Source organism: Alligator mississippiensis, chromosome 4 (genome assembly GCF_030867095.1).
Source record: "Alligator mississippiensis isolate rAllMis1 chromosome 4, rAllMis1, whole genome shotgun sequence".
In the NCBI taxonomy this organism is placed as follows: Eukaryota; Metazoa; Chordata; order Crocodylia; family Alligatoridae; genus Alligator; species Alligator mississippiensis.
The window spans coordinates 95,831,541-95,854,139 of record NC_081827.1 but is presented as its reverse complement, the minus strand read 5'-3'; the positions used below and the strand labels follow the sequence as shown (position 1 = coordinate 95,854,139).

Here is a 22,599-nt window from a genome sequence, read left to right as displayed (position 1 = left end):
TTTTCAGGATCTGGGACCACGGAGTAGGACTGTGCATCACTCCAGCACGGCGGTCCACTGGTGCCCACGAGTATTGTGCCTGACGGGAGAAATGCCCCAGGCTGCATCCTCAACAGGGCCAGCCCAGTCCTGAGCAGCCCGTAGCACCCTTCGCGTTGTGTGTGGCTGGGGGTGTGCCTCCTCTCTTCATGTTGAGCCCTGCCTCACTTTCCCTGGCCCCAGGGGGAAGTCGAATGGAGGTGGAGGGCTTTTGCTTCCTGTCTTTTCAGACCCATGACCTGAACAGAGCTGTTTGTTGCAAAAGACCAGCAGCTGGTGCCCCGAGCTCACAGGGCTGGTTCGCAGAGCTAACTGCCGCCCAATAATCCGGTTGGGTTCCTGTGGGGAAGGAGAGCGCCCCTGAGAGAGAGAATGGCAATCGCCTTCCGAGCTGGAGAGCTGCTATTGTTTTCCCGTCCGGGTCCCTTGCCCTAGACCTGGCCGACGGACCCCGGTGGGCCGGAGGTGAGGGCTCCCGGTGGTGGTGCGGGACCAGGGGGCTGAGCCAGCCGGGCCTTCTTAGCGCAGCCGGCAGCGCGTCAGTCTCATAATCTGGAGGTCCTGAGTTCGAGCCTCAGAGAAGGCAGGCTTGCCTCTTGCTGCCTGAGCCAGGCGCCTTGCCTGCCACCCGGGGCAGGCTCCAGTCGCCTAAGCTTGGCCCCCCGCTGCGTTTTCTTCCCGGTGCTGGCCAGGAGGCAGGCGCCTGGTGTGTCCGCGCGGGTGGCGCTGGCGATGCTCTTCCTGGGCCGGCTTTGCCCAAGGTAGCGCACACCATGAACGCTGAGGGCCATGCCCAGCCCGGTCACTAGTGGCAGCCCCAGTCCCTGCTTCTTTTCTGCTGGGCTGGTGCGGTGTCAGGTGCGGGAGGTGGCGGAGGAAAAGCAGCCAGGCCGAAGCAGGTGCTTGGGCGCCCCGCAGAGAAAGTGGCCCAGCCTGGGGGAGCGTGGCCGAGCGGTCCAAGGCGCTGGATTAAGGCTCCAGTCTCTGCGGGGGCGTGGGTTCGAATCCCACCGCTGCCACAGATTTTGCAGCGTGCAGGTGGCACTTGGGCCTCCCGAAGCTCCCCTTGCTATGGCCTTGTTCCCTCGCAGCTCGCCCTCTGCCCAAAGGTCCTCCTTAGGCTGCTGAAGCCTCGACTCTGCTCATTCTGCCCCTGCTTTCTGGAGCCCTTGCCCCCAAGTTGGGGGGGCTGCTCCAGCCCTTCTTGCCCCTGGTCCCAAGAGACCAGCTTCGCGACTGCCCCATACACAGTGGTGAGCAGGACCAGGGCGACCTGGGTGCCTGCAGGAGGCAGGACCAAGAGGAGCAGTGTGATACGGGAAGGAGGGAAATGGCCGTCGCCTCGAAGGAGGCGGAGCAGATGTGAAAAGCCTGGGAGTAGGGGCCTCTAGATACTAGGATGGCTGGGGAGAGGAAGGTGGGTAGCAGGCCGGGACCTGGAGCAAATGTTGGGCAGGCGGAAGTAGGGAAGCAGGGCGGTGGCGGCGGGGGCACGGAAAGACGGAGCCTGGGTGGGAGGGCCAGATTTTGGAGGCTTAAGCCCCGGGTGGTTGTGCGGGTGCTGTGTTTATTGTTGCCCGACCGCACCCTCTGTATTTGCTTGGCAGGGAAATCCTGGGCGGTAGGAATTTGTGGCACCAGGTCAACCTTATGGAAGCCAAAGGGGACTTTCAGGCACAAGGTCAACCCCATGTATTCCTAAAGGGACTTTGAGGCACCAGGTCAACCCCATGGAAGCCAAAGGGGACTTTCAGGCACAGTGTCAACCCCATGTATTCCTAAGGGGTCTTTCAGGCACCAGGTCAACCCCATGGAAGCCAAAGGGGAGTTACAGGCAGAATGTCATCCCCATGTATTCCAAAGCTGACTTCCAGGCACCAGGTCAACCCCAATGACTCCTATGGGGACTTGCAGGCAGAATGTCAACCCCATGTATTCCTAAGGGGACTTTGAGGCACCAGGTCAACCCCATGGAAGCCAAAGGGGAGTTTCAGGCAGAATGTCACCCCCATGTATTCCAAAGCTGACTTCCAGGCACCAGGTCAACCCCAATGACTCCTATGGGGACTTGCAGGCAGAATGTCAACCCCATGTATTCCTAAGGGGACTTTGAGGCACCAGGTCAGCCCCATGGAAGCCAAAGGGGACTTTGAGTCACAATGTCAACCCCATGTATTCCTAAGGGGACGTCCAGGCACCAGGTCAACCCCATGGAAGCCAATGGGGACTTTCAGGCAGAATGTCAACCCCATGTATTCCTAAGGGGACTTGGAGGCACCAGGTCAACCCCATGGTAGCCAATGGGGACTTGCAGGCAGGATGTCAACCCCGTGTATTCCTAAGCGGTCTTTGAGGCACCAGGTCAAACCCATGGAAGCCAAAGGGCACTTTCAGTCCCAATGTCAACCCCTTGCATTCCTAAGGGGACTTTCAGGCACCAGGTCAACCCCATGGAAGCCAATGGGGACTTTCAGGCAGAATGTCAACCCCATGTATTCCTAAGGGGACTTTGAGGCACCAGGTCAGCCCCATGCAAGCCAATGGGGACTTGCAGGCACAATGTCAACCCCGTGTATTCCTAAGCGGACTTTGAGGCACCAGGTCAACCCCATGGAAGCCAAAGGGGACTTTCAGGCACAATGTCAACCCCGTGTATTCCTAAGGGGTCTTTCAGGCACCAGGTCAACCCCATGGAAGCCAAAGGGGAGTTTCAGGCAGAATGTCACCCCCCTGTATTCCAAAGGTGACTTCCAGGCACCAGATCAACCCCAATCACTCCTATGGGGACTTGCAGGCGGAATGTCAACCCCATGTATTCCTAAGGGGACTTTGAGGCACCAGGTCAACCCCATGGAAGCCAATGGGGACTTTCAGGCAGAATGTCAACCCCATGTGTTCCTAAGGGGACTTTCAGGCACCAGGTCTACCCCATGCACTGCTATGGGGACTTGCTAGCACAATGTCAACCCCATACATTGCTATGGGGACCTTGAGCCCCCAGGCCAACCTCATGCAAGCCTAAGGGGACCTTGAGGCTCTCGGTCAAGCCCGTGTAAGCTTATGGGGACTTCCAGGCACAATGTCATCCCCAGACATTGTTATGGGGCCTTTCGGGCACCAGCTCAACCCCATGCAAGCCTATGGGGACTTGTAGGCAGACAGTCAACCCTGTGCATTCCTATGGGGTCTTCCAGGCACCAGGTCAACCCCATGCAAGCCAGTGGGGACTTCCAGGCACAATGTCAACCCCATGCATTCCTATGGGACCTTTCAGGCACCAGGTCAACCCCATGCAAGCCTCTGGCGTTTGAGGTCACGAGACCGATTCGCTCTCTCCGCTCCCTCCATTTTTGGCCAAATGCCCTCTCGGCCCATGGCGAGCAAGGGCCGGAAACGCATTGCAAGTCAAGGGCCCGTGCTGAGAGCGAGCCGCCCCCACCTCCCCGGCCCCGTCAGGAGAAGGCGGGCTGGCCAGCGCGCCGCAGGGCGTGCGGCCCCACCGGGCTGACGGCCAGGTTCTGGCTCCAGCCTCTTTGGCAGCCTGGGCCCCAAAGCCCACGTTGCCACCTCCTCAGCCCCCACGCTCCAGGTTTGGGGGCTGAAGCTGTATTCCCGGATGTCTTGCCCAGGTAGGAGGACCCCTCGGGGCTGCGGTCACAGCTCTTGGCAGGCCGCCTTCTCCCAGGCCCTTCCTTTGCAGCCAGCCTCCCTGCTCTGCTGGCCTTTCCTGAGTAGCGGCCGCCACGTTCTCGGGCTCCTCCTAGACCCAGTCGCCCAAATCCTCCTGCGATCCTTCCCTCTCCCTCCCGCCTCCAACACAGACACAGGTGCTCAACCCCTTCTTTCTTTGGTCCCCAAACTAGGAGGCAGGGGGGAGGAAGATGCCTTCACGGCCTGGCAACCACGTTGGCTTCCTTTGCTTGCGCTGTGGTGCCTGGTGCCCAGGTCACTCGGTCCCATTCCTGGCGGGCTCTTCTCTGCTTCTGAGCACCTTCTCCTCCCTTCCCTCCGAGGCCACAGCTGCCCCGGGGCTGCCGCAGCTGCCCCGCCCCCACTCCCTCGGCAGGACTGTCACTGGAGGAGAGCCCACCGGCCTTCCCTTGCAAAGTTCCGTGAGCACGCTCCCCACCGCCTTTGGGGAAGGAGGCCGGAGAGCCCCACTCTCAGGCATGTCAAGGACAAAGCCACTTGGAGGGGCGGGAATCAGGTAGGGGAAGCAAAAGGCAAGCAGGGGGGAAACATAGCAGAGGCTGGTTTCGATCCATCGACCTCTGGGTTATGGGCCCAGCACGCTCCCGCTGCGCCACTCTGCTGGGGCTGGCAGGCTGCCCTTCTGCCCCGACACCCTCTTGCCTCTCTGACAGGAAGCCAGCACCTCGCACAGTGAGGAGCAGTGCTTCCTTTCTCCTCCTCCCAGCCCACGCCTTCCCGCAGGCTCCCCACGCAGGCCAAAACCTGAGCCAGCGCTCTTCCTGGTGGCCATGCAACCGCCCGCCACAGATACCTGCAGAGCCCAGGTGGAAGGGCGCCCCTTCCTTTCTTCTGCCCGCGCCCCTCTTCTGAGCCTCTGACAGCAGCCTTTGACAGCGGGTTCTGCCTCCAGGCAATATGTTTTCAGGATCTGGGACCACGGAGTAGGACTGTGCATCACTCCAGCACGGCGGTCCACTGGTGCCCACGAGTATTGTGCCTGACGGGAGAAATGCCCCAGGCTGCATCCTCAACAGGGCCAGCCCAGTCCTGAGCAGCCCGTAGCACCCTTCGCGTTGTGTGTGGCTGGGGGTGTGCCTCCTCTCTTCATGTTGAGCCCTGCCTCACTTTCCCTGGCCCCAGGGGGAAGTCGAATGGAGGTGGAGGGCTTTTGCTTCCTGTCTTTTCAGACCCATGACCTGAACAGAGCTGTTTGTTGCAAAAGACCAGCAGCTGGTGCCCCGAGCTCACAGGGCTGGTTCGCAGAGCTAACTGCCGCCCAATAATCCGGTTGGGTTCCTGTGGGGAAGGAGAGCGCCCCTGAGAGAGAGAATGGCAATCGCCTTCCGAGCTGGAGAGCTGCTATTGTTTTCCCGTCCGGGTCCCTTGCCCTAGACCTGGCCGACGGACCCCGGTGGGCCGGAGGTGAGGGCTCCCGGTGGTGGTGCGGGACCAGGGGGCTGAGCCAGCCGGGCCTTCTTAGCGCAGCCGGCAGCGCGTCAGTCTCATAATCTAGAGGTCCTGAGTTCGAGCCTCAGAGAAGGCAGGCTTGCCTCTTGCTGCCTGAGCCAGGCGCCTTGCCTGCCACCCGGGGCAGGCTCCAGTCGCCTAAGCTTGGCCCCCCGCTGCCTTTTCTTCCCGGTGCTGGCCAGGAGGCAGGCGCCTGGTGTGTCCGCGCGGGTGGCGCTGGCGATGCTCTTCCTGGGCCGGCTTTGCCCAAGGTAGCGCACACCATGAACGCTGAGGGCCATGCCCAGCCCGGTCACTAGTGGCAGCCCCAGTCCCTGCTTCTTTTCTGCTGGGCTGGTGCGGTGTCAGGTGCGGGAGGTGGCGGAGGAAAAGCAGCCAGGCCGAAGCAGGTGCTTGGGCGCCCCGCAGAGAAAGTGGCCCAGCCTGGGGGAGCGTGGCCGAGCGGTCCAAGGCGCTGGATTAAGGCTCCAGTCTCTGCGGGGGCGTGGGTTCGAATCCCACCGCTGCCACAGATTTTGCAGCGTGCAGGTGGCACTTGGGCCTCCCGAAGCTCCCCTTGCTACGGCCTTGTTCCCTCGCAGCTCGCCCTCTGCCCAAAGGTCCCCCTTAGGCTGCTGAAGCCTCGACTCTGTTCATTCTGCCCCTGCTTTCTGGAGCCCTTGCCCCCAAGTTGGGGGGGCTGCTCCAGCCCTTCTTGCCCCTGGTCCCAAGAGACCAGCTTCGCGACTGCCCCATACACAGTGGTGAGCAGGACCAGGGCGACCTGGGTGCCTGCAGGAGGCAGGACCAAGAGGAGCAGTGTGATACGGCAAGGAGGGAAATGGCGGTCGCCTCGAAGGAGGCGGAGCAGATGTGAAAAGCCTGGGAGTAGGGGCCTCTAGATACTAGGATGGCTGGGGAGAGGAAGGTGGGTAGCAGGCCGGGACCTGGAGCAAATGTTGGGCAGGCAGAAGTAGGGAAGCAGGGCGGTGGCGGCGGGGGCACGGAAAGACGGAGCCTGGGTGGGAGGGCCAGATTTTGGAGGCTTAAGCCCCGGGTGGTTGTGCGGGTGCTGTGTTTATTGTTGCCCGACCGCACCCTCTGTATTTGCTTGGCAGGGAAATCCTGGGCGGTAGGAATTTGTGGCACCAGGTCAACCTTATGGAAGCCAAAGGGGACTTTCAGGCACAAGGTCAACCCCATGTATTCCTAAAGGGACTTTGAGGCACCAGGTCAACCCCATGGAAGCCAAAGGGGACTTTCAGGCACAGTGTCAACCCCATGTATTCCTAAGGGGTCTTTCAGGCACCAGGTCAACCCCATGGAAGCCAAAGGGGAGTTACAGGCAGAATGTCATCCCCATGTATTCCAAAGCTGACTTCCAGGCACCAGGTCAACCCCAATGACTCCTATGGGGACTTGCAGGCAGAATGTCAACCCCATGTATTCCTAAGGGGACTTTGAGGCACCAGGTCAACCCCATGGAAGCCAAAGGGGAGTTTCAGGCAGAATGTCACCCCCATGTATTCCAAAGCTGACTTCCAGGCACCAGGTCAACCCCAATGACTCCTATGGGGACTTGCAGGCAGAATGTCAACCCCATGTATTCCTAAGGGGACTTTGAGGCACCAGGTCAGCCCCATGGAAGCCAAAGGGGACTTTGAGTCACAATGTCAACCCCATGTATTCCTAAGGGGACGTCCAGGCACCAGGTCAACCCCATGGAAGCCAATGGGGACTTTCAGGCAGAATGTCAACCCCATGTATTCCTAAGGGGATTTGGAGGCACCAGGTCAACCCCATGGTAGCCAATGGGGACTTGCAGGCAGGATGTCAACCCCGTGTATTCCTAAGCGGTCTTTGAGGCACCAGGTCAACCCCATGGAAGCCAAAGGGCACTTTCAGTCCCAATGTCAACCCCTTGCATTCCTAAGGGGACTTTCAGGCACCAGGTCAACCCCATGGAAGCCAATGGGGACTTTCAGGCAGAATGTCAACCCCATGTATTCCTAAGGGGACTTTGAGGCACCAGGTCAGCCCCATGCAAGCCAATGGGGACTTGCAGGCACAATGTCAACCCCGTGTATTCCTAAGCGGACTTTGAGGCACCAGGTCAACCCCATGGAAGCCAAAGGGGACTTTGAGGCACAATGTCAACCCCGTGTATTCCTAAGGGGCTTTCAGGCACCAGGTCAACCCCATGGAAGCCAAAGGGGAGTTTCAGGCAGAATGTCACCCCCCTGTATTCCAAAGGTGACTTCCAGGCACCAGATCAACCCCAATCACTCCTATGGGGACTTGCAGGCGGAATGTCAACCCCATGTATTCCTAAGGGGACTTTGAGGCACCAGGTCAACCCCATGGAAGCCAATGGGGACTTTCAGGCAGAATGTCAACCCCATGTGTTCCTAAGGGGACTTTCAGGCACCAGGTCTACCCCATGCACTGCTATGGGGACTTGCCAGCACAATGTCAACCCCATACATTGCTATGGGGACCTTGAGCCCCCAGGCCAACCTCATGCAAGCCTAAGGGGACCTTGAGGCTCTCGGTCAAGCCCGTGTAAGCTTATGGGGACTTCCAGGCACAATGTCATCCCCAGACATTGTTATGGGGCCTTTCGGGCACCAGCTCAACCCCATGCAAGTCTATGGGGACTTGTAGGCAGACAGTCAACCCTGTGCATTCCTATGGGGTCTTCCAGGCACCAGGTCAACCCCATGCAAGCCATTGGGGACTTCCAGGCACAATGTCAACCCCATGCATTCCTATGGGACCTTTCAGGCACCAGGTCAACCCCATGCAAGCCTCTGGCGTTTGAGGTCACGAGACCGATTCGCTCTCTCCGCTCCCTCCATTTTTGGCCAAATGCCCTCTCGGCCCATGGCGAGCAAGGGCCGGAAACGCATTGCAAGTCAAGGGCCCGTGCTGAGAGCGAGCCGCCCCCACCTCCCCGGCCCCGTCAGGAGAAGGCGGGCTGGCCAGCGCGCCGCAGGGCGTGGGGCCCCACCGGGCTGAGGGCCAGGTTCTGGCTCCAGCCTCTTTGGCAGCCTGGGCCCCAAAGCCCACGTTGCCACCTCCTCAGCCCCCACGCTCCAGGTTTGGGGGCTGAAGCTGTATTCCCGGATGTCTTGCCCAGGTAGGAGGACCCCTCGGGGCTGCGGTCACAGCTCTTGGCAGGCCGCCTTCTCCCAGGCCCTTCCTTTGCAGCCAGCCTCCCTGCTCTGCTGGCCTTTCCTGAGTAGCGGCCGCCATGTTCTCGGGCTCCTCCTAGACCCAGTCCCCCAAATCCTCCTGCGATCCTTCCCTCTCCCTCCCGCCTCCAACACAGACACAGGTGCTCAACCCCTTCTTTCTTTGGTCCCCAAACTAGGAGGCAGGGGGGAGGAAGATGCCTTCACGGCCTGGCAACCGCGTTGGCTTCCTTTGCTTGCGCTGTGGTGCCTGGTGCCCAGGTCACTCGGTCCCATTCCTGGCGGGCTCTTCTCTGCTTCTGAGCACCTTCTCCTCCCTTCCCTCCGAGGCCACAGCTGCCCCGGGGCTGCCGCAGCTGCCCCGCCCCCACTCCCTCGGCAGGACTGTCACTGGAGGAGAGCCCACCGGCCTTCCCTTGCAAAGTTCCGTGAGCACGCTCCCCACCGCCTTTGGGGAAGGAGGCCGGAGAGCCCCACTCTCAGGCATGTCAAGGACAAAGCCACTTGGAGGGGCGGGAAGCAGGTAGGGGAAGCAAAAGGCAAGCAGGGGGGAAACATAGCAGAGGCTGGTTTCGATCCATCGACCTCTGGGTTATGGGCCCAGCACGCTCCCGCTGCGCCACTCTGCTGGGGCTGGCAGGCTGCCGTTCTGCCCCGACACCCTCTTGCCTCTCTGACAGGAAGCCAGCACCTCGCACAGTGAGGAGCAGTGCTTCCTTTCTCCTCCTCCCAGCCCACGCCTTCCCGCAGGCTCCCCACGCAGGCCAAAACCCGAGCCAGCGCTCTTCCTGGTGGCCATGCAACCGCCCGCCACAGATACCTGCAGAGCCCAGGTGGAAGGGCGCCCCTTCCTTTCTTCTGCCCGCGCCCCTCTTCTGAGCCTCTGACAGCAGCCTTTGACAGCGGGTTCTGCCTCCAGGCAATATGTTTTCAGGATCTGGGACCACGGAGTAGGACTGTGCATCACTCCAGCACGGCGGTCCACTGGTGCCCACGAGTATTGTGCCTGACGGGAGAAATGCCCCAGGCTGCATCCTCAACAGGGCCAGCCCAGTCCTGAGCAGCCCGTAGCACCCTTCGCGTTGTGTGTGGCTGGGGGTGTGCCTCCTCTCTTCATGTTGAGCCCTGCCTCACTTTCCCTGGCCCCAGGGGGAAGTCGAATGGAGGTGGAGGGCTTTTGCTTCCTGTCTTTTCAGACCCATGACCTGAACAGAGCTGTTTGTTGCAAAAGACCAGCAGCTGGTGCCCCGAGCTCACAGGGCTGGTTCGCAGAGCTAACTGCCGCCCAATAATCCGGTTGGGTTCCTGTGGGGAAGGAGAGCGCCCCTGAGAGAGAGAATGGCAATCGCCTTCCGAGCTGGAGAGCTGCTATTGTTTTCCCGTCCGGGTCCCTTGCCCTAGACCTGGCCGACGGACCCCGGTGGGCCGGAGGTGAGGGCTCCCGGTGGTGGTGCGGGACCAGGGGGCTGAGCCAGCCGGGCCTTCTTAGCGCAGCCGGCAGCGCGTCAGTCTCATAATCTGGAGGTCCTGAGTTCGAGCCTCAGAGAAGGCAGGCTTGCCTCTTGCTGCCTGAGCCAGGCGCCTTGCCTGCCACCCGGGGCAGGCTCCAGTCGCCTAAGCTTGGCCCCCCGCTGCCTTTTCTTCCCGGTGCTGGCCAGGAGGCAGGCGCCTGGTGTGTCCGCGCGGGTGGCGCTGGCGATGCTCTTCCTGGGCCGGCTTTGCCCAAGGTAGCGCACACCATGAACGCTGAGGGCCATGCCCAGCCCGGTCACTAGTGGCAGCCCCAGTCCCTGCTTCTTTTCTGCTGGGCTGGTGCGGTGTCAGGTGCGGGAGGTGGCGGAGGAAAAGCAGCCAGGCCGAAGCAGGTGCTTGGGCGCCCCGCAGAGAAAGTGGCCCAGCCTGGGGGAGCGTGGCCGAGCGGTCCAAGGCGCTGGATTAAGGCTCCAGTCTCTGCGGGGGCGTGGGTTCGAATCCCACCGCTGCCACAGATTTTGCAGCGTGCAGGTGGCACTTGGGCCTCCCGAAGCTCCCCTTGCTATGGCCTTGTTCCCTCGCAGCTCGCCCTCTGCCCAAAGGTCCTCCTTAGGCTGCTGAAGCCTCGACTCTGCTCATTCTGCCCCTGCTTTCTGGAGCCCTTGCCCCCAAGTTGGGGGGGCTGCTCCAGCCCTTCTTGCCCCTGGTCCCAAGAGACCAGCTTCGCGACTGCCCCATACACAGTGGTGAGCAGGACCAGGGCGACCTGGGTGCCTGCAGGAGGCAGGACCAAGAGGAGCAGTGTGATACGGGAAGGAGGGAAATGGCGGTCGCCTCGAAGGAGGCGGAGCAGATGTGAAAAGCCTGGGAGTAGGGGCCTCTAGATACTAGGATGGCTGGGGAGAGGAAGGTGGGTAGCAGGCCGGGACCTGGAGCAAATGTTGGGCAGGCGGAAGTAGGGAAGCAGGGCGGTGGCGGCGGGGGCACGGAAAGACGGAGCCTGGGTGGGAGGGCCAGATTTTGGAGGCTTAAGCCCCGGGTGGTTGTGCGGGTGCTGTGTTTATTGTTGCCCGACCGCACCCTCTGTATTTGCTTGGCAGGGAAATCCTGGGCGGTAGGAATTTGTGGCACCAGGTCAACCTTATGGAAGCCAAAGGGGACTTTCAGGCACAAGGTCAACCCCATGTATTCCTAAAGGGACTTTGAGGCACCAGGTCAACCCCATGGAAGCCAAAGGGGACTTTCAGGCACAGTGTCAACCCCATGTATTCCTAAGGGGTCTTTCAGGCACCAGGTCAACCCCATGGAAGCCAAAGGGGAGTTACAGGCAGAATGTCATCCCCATGTATTCCAAAGCTGACTTCCAGGCACCAGGTCAACCCCAATGACTCCTATGGGGACTTGCAGGCAGAATGTCAACCCCATGTATTCCTAAGGGGACTTTGAGGCACCAGGTCAACCCCATGGAAGCCAAAGGGGAGTTTCAGGCAGAATGTCACCCCCATGTATTCCAAAGCTGACTTCCAGGCACCAGGTCAACCCCAATGACTCCTATGGGGACTTGCAGGCAGAATGTCAACCCCATGTATTCCTAAGGGGACTTTGAGGCACCAGGTCAGCCCCATGGAAGCCAAAGGGGACTTTGAGTCACAATGTCAACCCCATGTATTCCTAAGGGGACGTCCAGGCACCAGGTCAACCCCATGGAAGCCAATGGGGACTTTCAGGCAGAATGTCAACCCCATGTATTCCTAAGGGGACTTGGAGGCACCAGGTCAACCCCATGGTAGCCAATGGGGACTTGCAGGCAGGATGTCAACCCCGTGTATTCCTAAGCGGTCTTTGAGGCACCAGGTCAACCCCATGGAAGCCAAAGGGCACTTTCAGTCCCAATGTCAACCCCTTGCATTCCTAAGGGGACTTTCAGGCACCAGGTCAACCCCATGGAAGCCAATGGGGACTTTCAGGCAGAATGTCAACCCCATGTATTCCTAAGGGGACTTTGAGGCACCAGGTCAGCCCCATGCAAGCCAATGGGGACTTGCAGGCACAATGTCAACCCCGTGTATTCCTAAGCGGACTTTGAGGCACCAGGTCAACCCCATGGAAGCCAAAGGGGACTTTCAGGCACAATGTCAACCCCGTGTATTCCTAAGGGGTCTTTCAGGCACCAGGTCAACCCCATGGAAGCCAAAGGGGAGTTTCAGGCAGAATGTCACCCCCCTGTATTCCAAAGGTGACTTCCAGGCACCAGATCAACCCCAATCACTCCTATGGGGACTTGCAGGCGGAATGTCAACCCCATGTATTCCTAAGGGGACTTTGAGGCACCAGGTCAACCCCATGGAAGCCAATGGGGACTTTCAGGCAGAATGTCAACCCCATGTGTTCCTAAGGGGACTTTCAGGCACCAGGTCTACCCCATGCACTGCTATGGGGACTTGCCAGCACAATGTCAACCCCATACATTGCTATGGGGACCTTGAGCCCCCAGGCCAACCTCATGCAAGCCTAAGGGGACCTTGAGGCTCTCGGTCAAGCCCGTGTAAGCTTATGGGGACTTCCAGGCACAATGTCATCCCCAGACATTGTTATGGGGCCTTTCGGGCACCAGCTCAACCCCATGCAAGCCTATGGGGACTTGTAGGCAGACAGTCAACCCTGTGCATTCCTATGGGGTCTTCCAGGCACCAGGTCAACCCCATGCAAGCCAGTGGGGACTTCCAGGCACAATGTCAACCCCATGCATTCCTATGGGACCTTTCAGGCACCAGGTCAACCCCATGCAAGCCTCTGGCGTTTGAGGTCACGAGACCGATTCGCTCTCTCCGCTCCCTCCATTTTTGGCCAAATGCCCTCTCGGCCCATGGCGAGCAAGGGCCGGAAACGCATTGCAAGTCAAGGGCCCGTGCTGAGAGCGAGCCGCCCCCACCTCCCCGGCCCCGTCAGGAGAAGGCGGGCTGGCCAGCGCGCCGCAGGGCGTGCGGCCCCACCGGGCTGAGGGCCAGGTTCTGGCTCCAGCCTCTTTGGCAGCCTGGGCCCCAAAGCCCACGTTGCCACCTCCTCAGCCCCCACGCTCCAGGTTTGGGGGCTGAAGCTGTATTCCCGGATGTCTTGCCCAGGTAGGAGGACCCCTCGGGGCTGCGGTCACAGCTCTTGGCAGGCCGCCTTCTCCCAGGCCCTTCCTTTGCAGCCAGCCTCCCTGCTCTGCTGGCCTTTCCTGAGTAGCGGCCGCCACGTTCTCGGGCTCCTCCTAGACCCAGTCGCCCAAATCCTCCTGCGATCCTTCCCTCTCCCTCCCGCCTCCAACACAGACACAGGTGCTCAACCCCTTCTTTCTTTGGTCCCCAAACTAGGAGGCAGGGGGGAGGAAGATGCCTTCACGGCCTGGCAACCACGTTGGCTTCCTTTGCTTGCGCTGTGGTGCCTGGTGCCCAGGTCACTCGGTCCCATTCCTGGCGGGCTCTTCTCTGCTTCTGAGCACCTTCTCCTCCCTTCCCTCCGAGGCCACAGCTGCCCCGGGGCTGCCGCAGCTGCCCCGCCCCCACTCCCTCGGCAGGACTGTCACTGGAGGAGAGCCCACCGGCCTTCCCTTGCAAAGTTCCGTGAGCACGCTCCCCACCGCCTTTGGGGAAGGAGGCCGGAGAGCCCCACTCTCAGGCATGTCAAGGACAAAGCCACTTGGAGGGGCGGGAATCAGGTAGGGGAAGCAAAAGGCAAGCAGGGGGGAAACATAGCAGAGGCTGGTTTCGATCCATCGACCTCTGGGTTAGGGGCCCAGCACGCTCCCGCTGCGCCACTCTGCTGGGGCTGGCAGGCTGCCCTTCTGCCCCGACACCCTCTTGCCTCTCTGACAGGAAGCCAGCACCTCGCACAGTGAGGAGCAGTGCTTCCTTTCTCCTCCTCCCAGCCCACGCCTTCCCGCAGGCTCCCCACGCAGGCCAAAACCCGAGCCAGCGCTCTTCCTGGTGGCCATGCAACCGCCCGCCACAGATACCTGCAGAGCCCAGGTGGAAGGGCGCCCCTTCCTTTCTTCTGCCCGCGCCCCTCTTCTGAGCCTCTGACAGCAGCCTTTGACAGCGGGTTCTGCCTCCAGGCAATATGTTTTCAGGATCTGGGACCACGGAGTAGGACTGTGCATCACTCCAGCACGGCGGTCCACTGGTGCCCACGAGTATTGTGCCTGACGGGAGAAATGCCCCAGGCTGCATCCTCAACAGGGCCAGCCCAGTCCTGAGCAGCCCGTAGCACCCTTCGCGTTGTGTGTGGCTGGGGGTGTGCCTCCTCTCTTCATGTTGAGCCCTGCCTCACTTTCCCTGGCCCCAGGGGGAAGTCGAATGGAGGTGGAGGGCTTTTGCTTCCTGTCTTTTCAGACCCATGACCTGAACAGAGCTGTTTGTTGCAAAAGACCAGCAGCTGGTGCCCCGAGCTCACAGGGCTGGTTCGCAGAGCTAACTGCCGCCCAATAATCCGGTTGGGTTCCTGTGGGGAAGGAGAGCGCCCCTGAGAGAGAGAATGGCAATCGCCTTCCGAGCTGGAGAGCTGCTATTGTTTTCCCGTCCGGGTCCCTTGCCCTAGACCTGGCCGACGGACCCCGGTGGGCCGGAGGTGAGGGCTCCCGGTGGTGGTGCGGGACCAGGGGGCTGAGCCAGCCGGGCCTTCTTAGCGCAGCCGGCAGCGCGTCAGTCTCATAATCTAGAGGTCCTGAGTTCGAGCCTCAGAGAAGGCAGGCTTGCCTCTTGCTGCCTGAGCCAGGCGCCTTGCCTGCCACCCGGGGCAGGCTCCAGTCGCCTAAGCTTGGCCCCCCGCTGCCTTTTCTTCCCGGTGCTGGCCAGGAGGCAGGCGCCTGGTGTGTCCGCGCGGGTGGCGCTGGCGATGCTCTTCCTGGGCCGGCTTTGCCCAAGGTAGCGCACACCATGAACGCTGAGGGCCATGCCCAGCCCGGTCACTAGTGGCAGCCCCAGTCCCTGCTTCTTTTCTGCTGGGCTGGTGCGGTGTCAGGTGCGGGAGGTGGCGGAGGAAAAGCAGCCAGGCCGAAGCAGGTGCTTGGGCGCCCCGCAGAGAAAGTGGCCCAGCCTGGGGGAGCGTGGCCGAGCGGTCCAAGGCGCTGGATTAAGGCTCCAGTCTCTGCGGGGGCGTGGGTTCGAATCCCACCGCTGCCACAGATTTTGCAGCGTGCAGGTGGCACTTGGGCCTCCCGAAGCTCCCCTTGCTACGGCCTTGTTCCCTCGCAGCTCGCCCTCTGCCCAAAGGTCCCCCTTAGGCTGCTGAAGCCTCGACTCTGCTCATTCTGCCCCTGCTTTCTGGAGCCCTTGCCCCCAAGTTGGGGGGGCTGCTCCAGCCCTTCTTGCCCCTGGTCCCAAGAGACCAGCTTCGCGACTGCCCCATACACAGTGGTGAGCAGGACCAGGGCGACCTGGGTGCCTGCAGGAGGCAGGACCAAGAGGAGCAGTGTGATACGGCAAGGAGGGAAATGGCGGTCGCCTCGAAGGAGGCGGAGCAGATGTGAAAAGCCTGGGAGTAGGGGCCTCTAGATACTAGGATGGCTGGGGAGAGGAAGGTGGGTAGCAGGCCGGGACCTGGAGCAAATGTTGGGCAGGCGGAAGTAGGGAAGCAGGGCGGTGGCGGCGGGGGCACGGAAAGACGGAGCCTGGGTGGGAGGGCCAGATTTTGGAGGCTTAAGCCCCGGGTGGTTGTGCGGGTGCTGTGTTTATTGTTGCCCGACCGCACCCTCTGTATTTGCTTGGCAGGGAAATCCTGGGCGGTAGGAATTTGTGGCACCAGGTCAACCTTATGGAAGCCAAAGGGGACTTTCAGGCACAAGGTCAACCCCATGTATTCCTAAAGGGACTTTGAGGCACCAGGTCAACCCCATGGAAGCCAAAGGGGACTTTCAGGCACAGTGTCAACCCCATGTATTCCTAAGGGGTCTTTCAGGCACCAGGTCAACCCCATGGAAGCCAAAGGGGAGTTACAGGCAGAATGTCATCCCCATGTATTCCAAAGCTGACTTCCAGGCACCAGGTCAACCCCAATGACTCCTATGGGGACTTGCAGGCAGAATGTCAACCCCATGTATTCCTAAGGGGACTTTGAGGCACCAGGTCAACCCCATGGAAGCCAAAGGGGAGTTTCAGGCAGAATGTCACCCCCATGTATTCCAAAGCTGACTTCCAGGCACCAGGTCAACCCCAATGACTCCTATGGGGACTTGCAGGCAGAATGTCAACCCCATGTATTCCTAAGGGGACTTTGAGGCACCAGGTCAGCCCCATGGAAGCCAAAGGGGACTTTGAGTCACAATGTCAACCCCATGTATTCCTAAGGGGACGTCCAGGCACCAGGTCAACCCCATGAAAGCCAATGGGGACTTTCAGGCAGAATGTCAACCCCATGTATTCCTAAGGGGACTTGGAGGCACCAGGTCAACCCCATGGTAGCCAATGGGGACTTGCAGGCAGGATGTCAACCCCGTGTATTCCTAAGCGGTCTTTGAGGCACCAGGTCAACCCCATGGAAGCCAAAGGGCACTTTCAGTCCCAATGTCAACCCCTTGCATTCCTAAGGGGACTTTCAGGCACCAGGTCAACCCCATGGAAGCCAATGGGGACTTTCAGGCAGAATGTCAACCCCATGTATTCCTAAGGGGACTTTGAGGCACCAGGTCAGCCCCATGCAAGCCAATGGGGACTTGCAGGCACAATGTCAACCCCGTGTATTCCTAAGCGGACTTTGAGGCACCAGGTCAACCCCATGGAAGCCAAAGGGGACTTTCAGGCACAATGTCAACCCCGTGTATTCCTAAGGGGTCTTTCAGGTACCAGGTCAACCCCATGGAAGCCAAAGGGGAGTTTCAGGCAGAATGTCACCCCCCTGTATTCCAAAGGTGACTTCCAGGCACCAGATCAACCCCAATCACTCCTATGGGGACTTGCAGGCGGAATGTCAACCCCATGTATTCCTAAGGGGACTTTGAGGCACCAGGTCAACCCCATGGAAGCCAATGGGGACTTTCAGGCAGAATGTCAACCCCATGTGTTCCTAAGGGGACTTTCAGGCACCAGGTCTACCCCATGCACTGCTATGGGGACTTGCCAGCACAATGTCAACCCCATACATTGCTATGGGGACCTTGAGCCCCCAGGCCAACCTCATGCAAGCCTAAGGGGACCTTGAGGCTCTCGGTCAAGCCCGTGTAAGCTTATGGGGACTTCCAGGCACAATGTCATCCCCAGACATTGTTATGGGGCCTTTCGGGCACCAGCTCAACCCCATGCAAGTCTATGGGGACTTGTAGGCAGACAGTCAACCCTGTGCATTCCTATGGGGTCTTCCAGGCACCAGGTCAACCCCATGCAAGCCATTGGGGACTTCCAGGCACAATGTCAACCCCATGCATTCCTATGGGACCTTTCAGGCACCAGGTCAACCCCATGCAAGCCTCTGGCGTTTGAGGTCACGAGACCGATTCGCTCTCTCCGCTCCCTCCATTTTTGGCCAAATGCCCTCTCGGCCCATGGCGAGCAAGGGCCGGAAACGCATTGCAAGTCAAGGGCCCGTGCTGAGAGCGAGCCGCCCCCACCTCCCCGGCCCCGTCAGGAGAAGGCGGGCTGGCCAGCGCGCCGCAGGGCGTGGGGCCCCACCGGGCTGAGGGCCAGGTTCTGGCTCCAGCCTCTTTGGCAGCCTGGGCCCCAAAGCCCACGTTGCCACCTCCTCAGCCCCCACGCTCCAGGTTTGGGGGCTGAAGCTGTATTCCCGGATGTCTTGCCCAGGTAGGAGGACCCCTCGGGGCTGCGGTCACAGCTCTTGGCAGGCCGCCTTCTCCCAGGCCCTTCCTTTGCAGCCAGCCTCCCTGCTCTGCTGGCCTTTCCTGAGTAGCGGCCGCCACGTTCTCGGGCTCCTCCTAGACCCAGTCGCCCAAATCCTCCTGCGATCCTTCCCTCTCCCTCCCGCCTCCAACACAGACACAGGTGCTCAACCCCTTCTTTCTTTGGTCCCCAAACTAGGAGGCAGGGGGGAGGAAGATGCCTTCACGGCCTGGCAACCGCGTTGGCTTCCTTTGCTTGCGCTGTGGTGCCTGGTGCCCAGGTCACTCGGTCCCATTCCTGGCGGGCTCTTCTCTGCTTCTGAGCACCTTCTCCTCCCTTCCCTCCGAGGCCACAGCTGCCCCGGGGCTGCCGCAGCTGCCCCGCCCCCACTCCCTCGGCAGGACTGTCACTGGAGGAGAGCCCACCGGCCTTCCCTTGCAAAGTTCCGTGAGCACGCTCCCCACCGCCTTTGGGGAAGGAGGCCGGAGAGCCCCACTCTCAGGCATGTCAAGGACAAAGCCACTTGGAGGGGCGGGAAGCAGGTAGGGGAAGCAAAAGGCAAGCAGGGGGGAAACATAGCAGAGGCTGGTTTCGATCCATCGACCTCTGGGTTATGGGCCCAGCACGCTCCCGCTGCGCCACTCTGCTGGGGCTGGCAGGCTACCCTTCTGCCCCGACACCCTCTTGCCTCTCTGACAGGAAGCCAGCACCTCGCACAGTGAGGAGCAGTGCTTCCTTTCTCCTCCTCCCAGCCCACGCCTTCCCGCAGGCTCCCCACGCAGGCCAAAACCCGAGCCAGCGCTCTTCCTGGTGGCCATGCAACCGCCCGCCACAGATACCTGCAGAGCCCAGGTGGAAGGGCGCCCCTTCCTTTCTTCTGCCCGCGCCCCTCTTCTGAGCCTCTGACAGCAGCCTTTGACAGCGGGTTCTGCCTCCAGGCAATATGTTTTCAGGATCTGGGACCACGGAGTAGGACTGTGCATCACTCCAGCACAGCGGTCCACTGGTGCCCACGAGTATTGTGCCTGACGGGAGAAATGCCCCAGGCTGCATCCTCAACAGGGCCAGCCCAGTCCTGAGCAGCCCGTAGCACCCTTCGCGTTGTGTGTGGCTGGGGGTGTGCCTCCTCTCTTCATGTTGAGCCCTGCCTCACTTTCCCTGGCCCCAGGGGGAAGTCGAATGGAGGTGGAGGGCTTTTGCTTCCTGTCTTTTCAGACCCATGACCTGAACAGAGCTGTTTGTTGCAAAAGACCAGCAGCTGGTGCCCCGAGCTCACAGGGCTGGTTCGCAGAGCTAACTGCCGCCCAATAATCCGGTTGGGTTCCTGTGGGGAAGGAGAGCGCCCCTGAGAGAGAGAATGGCAATCGCCTTCCGAGCTGGAGAGCTGCTATTGTTTTCCCGTCCGGGTCCCTTGCCCTAGACCTGGCCGACGGACCCCGGTGGGCCGGAGGTGAGGGCTCCCGGTGGTGGTGCGGGACCAGGGGGCTGAGCCAGCCGGGCCTTCTTAGCGCAGCCGGCAGCGCGTCAGTCTCATAATCTGGAGGTCCTGAGTTCGAGCCTCAGAGAAGGCAGGCTTGCCTCTTGCTGCCTGAGCCAGGCGCCTTGCCTGCCACCCGGGGCAGGCTCCAGTCGCCTAAGCTTGGCCCCCCGCTGCCTTTTCTTCCCGGTGCTGGCCAGGAGGCAGGCGCCTGGTGTGTCCGCGCGGGTGGCGCTGGCGATGCTCTTCCTGGGCCGGCTTTGCCCAAGGTAGCGCACACCATGAACGCTGAGGGCCATGCCCAGCCCGGTCACTAGTGGCAGCCCCAGTCCCTGCTTCTTTTCTGCTGGGCTGGTGCGGTGTCAGGTGCGGGAGGTGGCGGAGGAAAAGCAGCCAGGCCGAAGCAGGTGCTTGGGCGCCCCGCAGAGAAAGTGGCCCAGCCTGAGGGAGCGTGGCCGAGCGGTCCAAGGCGCTGGATTAAGGCTCCAGTCTCTGCGGGGGCGTGGGTTCGAATCCCACCGCTGCCACAGATTTTGCAGCGTGCAGGTGGCACTTGGGCCTCCCGAAGCTCCCCTTGCTACGGCCTTGTTCCCTCGCAGCTCGCCCTCTGCCCAAAGGTCCCCCTTAGGCTGCTGAAGCCTCGACTCTGCTCATTCTGCCCCTGCTTTCTGGAGCCCTTGCCCCCAAGTTGGGGGGGCTGCTCCAGCCCTTCTTGCCCCTGGTCCCAAGAGACCAGCTTCGCGACTGCCCCATACACAGTGGTGAGCAGGACCAGGGCGACCTGGGTGCCTGCAGGAGGCAGGACCAAGAGGAGCAGTGTGATACGGCAAGGAGGGAAATGGCGGTCGCCTCGAAGGAGGCGGAGCAGATGTGAAAAGCCTGGGAGTAGGGGCCTCTAGATACTAGGATGGCTGGGGAGAGGAAGGTGGGTAGCAGGCCGGGACCTGGAGCAAATGTTGGGCAGGCGGAAGTAGGGAAGCAGGGCGGTGGCGGCGGGGGCACGGAAAGACGGAGCCTGGGTGGGAGGGCCAGTTTTTGGAGGCTTAAGCCCCGGGTGGTTGAGCGGGTGCTGTGTTTATTGTTGCCCGACCGCACCCTCTGTATTTGCTTGGCAGGGAAATCCTGGGCGGTAGGAATTTGTGGCACCAGGTCAACCTTATGGAAGCCAAAGGGGACTTTCAGGCACAAGGTCAACCCCATGTATTCCTAAAGGGACTTTGAGGCACCAGGTCAACCCCATGGAAGCCAAAGGGGACTTTCAGGCACAGTGTCAACCCCATGTATTCCTAAGGGGTCTTTCAGGCACCAGGTCAACCCCATGGAAGCCAAAGGGGAGTTTCAGGCAGAATGTCACCCCCATGTATTCCAAAGGTGACTTCCAGGCACCAGATCAACCCCAATCACTCCTATGGGGATTTACAGGCAGAATGTTAACCCCGTGTATTCCTAAGGGGACTTGGAGGCACCAGGTCAACCCCATGGTAGCCAATGGGGACTTGCAGGCAGAATGTCAACCCCATGTCTTCCTAAGGGGACTTTGAGGCACCAGGTCAGCCCCATGGAAGCCAAAGGGGACTTTGAGTCACAATGTCAACCCCATGTATTCCTAAGGGGACGTCCAGGCACCAGGTCAACCCCATGGAAGCCAATGGGGACTTTCAGGCAGAATGTCAACCCCATGTATTCCTAAGGGGACTTGGAGGCACCAGGTCAACCCCATGGTAGCCAATGGGGACTTGCAGGCAGGATGTCAACCCCGTGTATTCCTAAGCGGACTTTGAGGCACCAGGTCAACCCCATGGAAGCCAAAGGGCACTTTCAGTCCCAATGTCAACCCCTTGCATTCCTAAGGGGACTTTCAGGCACCAGGTCAACCCCATGGAAGCCAATGGGGACTTTCAGGCAGAATGTCAACCCCATGTATTCCTAAGGGGACTTTGAAGCACCAGGTCAGCCCCATGCAAGCCAATGGGGACTTGCAGGCACAATGTCAACCCCGTGTATTCCTAAGCGGACTTTGAGGCACCAGGTCAACCCCATGGAAGCCAAAGGGGACTTTCAGGCACAATGTCAACCCCGTGTATTCCTAAGGGGTCTTTCAGGCACCAGGTCAACCCCATGGAAGCCAAAGGGGAGTTTCAGGCAGAATGTCACCCCCCTGTATTCCAAAGATGACTTCCAGGCACCAGATCAACCCCAATCACTCCTATGGGGACTTGCAGGCGGAATGTCAACCCCATGTATTCCTAAGGGGACTTTGAGGCACCAGGTCAACCCCAGGGAAGACAATGGGGACTTTCAGGCAGAATGTCAACCCCATGTGTTCCTAAGGGGACTTTCAGGCACCAGGTCTACCCCATGCACTGCTATGGGGACTTGCCAGCACAATGTCAACCCCATACATTGCTATGGGGACCTTGAGCCCCCAGGCCAACCTCATGCAAGCCTAAGGGGACCTTGAGGTTCTCGGTCAAGCCCGTGTAAGCTTATGGGGACTTCCAGGCACAATGTCATCCCCAGACATTGTTATGGGGCCTTTCGGGCACCAGCTCAACCCCATGCAAGTCTATGGGGACTTGTAGGCAGACAGTCAACCCTGTGCATTCCTATGGGGTCTTCCAGGCACCAGGTCAACCCCATGCAAGCCAGTGGGGACTTCCAGGCTCAATGTCAACCCCATGCATTCCTATGGGACCTTTCAGGCACCAGGTCAACCCCATGCAAGCCTCTGGCTTTTGAGGTCACGAGACCGATTCGCTCTCTCCGCTCCCTCCATTTTTGGCCAAATGCCCTCTCGGCCCATGGCGAGCAAGGGCCGGAAACGCATTGCAAGTCAAGGGCCCGTGCTGAGAGCGAGCCGCCCCCACCTCCCCGGCCCCGTCAGGAGAAGGCGGGCTGGCCAGCGCGCCGCAGGGCGTGGGGCCCCACCGGGCTGAGGGCCAGGTTCTGGCTCCAGCCTCTTTGGCAGCCTGGGCCCCAAAGCCCACGTTGCCACCTCCTCAGCCCCCACGCTCCAGGTTTGGGGGCTGAAGCTGTATTCCCGGATGTCTTGCCCAGGTAGGAGGACCCCTCGGGGCTGCGGTCACAGCTCTTGGCAGGCCGCCTTCTCCCAGGCCCTTCCTTTGCAGCCAGCCTCCCTGCTCTGCTGGCCTTTCCTGAGTAGCGGCCGCCACGTTCTCGGGCTCCTCCTAGACCCAGTCCCCCAAATCCTCCTGCGATCCTTCCCTCTCCCTCCCGCCTCCAACACAGACACAGGTGCTCAACCCCTTCTTTCTTTGGTCCCCAAACTAGGAGGCAGGGGGGAGGAAGATGCCTTCACGGCCTGGCAACCGCGTTGGCTTCCTTTGCTTGCGCTGTGGTGCCTGGTGCCCAGGTCACTCGGTCCCATTCCTGGCGGGCTCTTCTCTGCTTCTGAGCACCTTCTCCTCCCTTCCCTCCGAGGCCACAGCTGCCCCGGGGCTGCCGCAGC

The 22,599-nt window shown here is 60.7% G+C and overlaps 9 non-coding genes across 9 annotated transcripts; 8 read left to right on the top strand and 1 right to left on the bottom strand.

Moving 5' to 3' along the window:
- Positions 1 to 552: 552 nt before the first annotated feature.
- Positions 553 to 625, top strand: TRNAM-CAU (transfer RNA methionine (anticodon CAU)). The gene has a single exon. It is a non-coding gene; the product is annotated as a tRNA-Met (tRNA).
- A 351-nt stretch (positions 626 to 976) lies between these two features.
- TRNAL-AAG (transfer RNA leucine (anticodon AAG)) lies at positions 977 to 1,058 on the top strand. Its single transcript has one exon. It is a non-coding gene; the product is annotated as a tRNA-Leu (tRNA).
- Positions 1,059 to 5,626: 4,568 nt separating this feature from the next.
- Positions 5,627 to 5,708, top strand: TRNAL-AAG (transfer RNA leucine (anticodon AAG)). Its single transcript has one exon. It is a non-coding gene; the product is annotated as a tRNA-Leu (tRNA).
- Positions 5,709 to 9,851: 4,143 nt separating this feature from the next.
- On the top strand, positions 9,852 to 9,924 carry TRNAM-CAU (transfer RNA methionine (anticodon CAU)). Its single transcript has one exon. It is a non-coding gene; the product is annotated as a tRNA-Met (tRNA).
- Positions 9,925 to 10,275: 351 nt separating this feature from the next.
- Positions 10,276 to 10,357, top strand: TRNAL-AAG (transfer RNA leucine (anticodon AAG)). Its single transcript has one exon. It is a non-coding gene; the product is annotated as a tRNA-Leu (tRNA).
- Positions 10,358 to 13,579: 3,222 nt separating this feature from the next.
- On the bottom strand, positions 13,580 to 13,651 carry TRNAR-CCU (transfer RNA arginine (anticodon CCU)). The gene has a single exon. It is a non-coding gene; the product is annotated as a tRNA-Arg (tRNA).
- Positions 13,652 to 14,925: 1,274 nt separating this feature from the next.
- Positions 14,926 to 15,007, top strand: TRNAL-AAG (transfer RNA leucine (anticodon AAG)). Its single transcript has one exon. It is a non-coding gene; the product is annotated as a tRNA-Leu (tRNA).
- Positions 15,008 to 19,151: 4,144 nt separating this feature from the next.
- TRNAM-CAU (transfer RNA methionine (anticodon CAU)) lies at positions 19,152 to 19,224 on the top strand. Its single transcript has one exon. It is a non-coding gene; the product is annotated as a tRNA-Met (tRNA).
- A 351-nt stretch (positions 19,225 to 19,575) lies between these two features.
- TRNAL-AAG (transfer RNA leucine (anticodon AAG)) lies at positions 19,576 to 19,657 on the top strand. The gene has a single exon. It is a non-coding gene; the product is annotated as a tRNA-Leu (tRNA).
- The last annotated feature ends 2,942 nt before the right edge of the window (positions 19,658 to 22,599 follow it).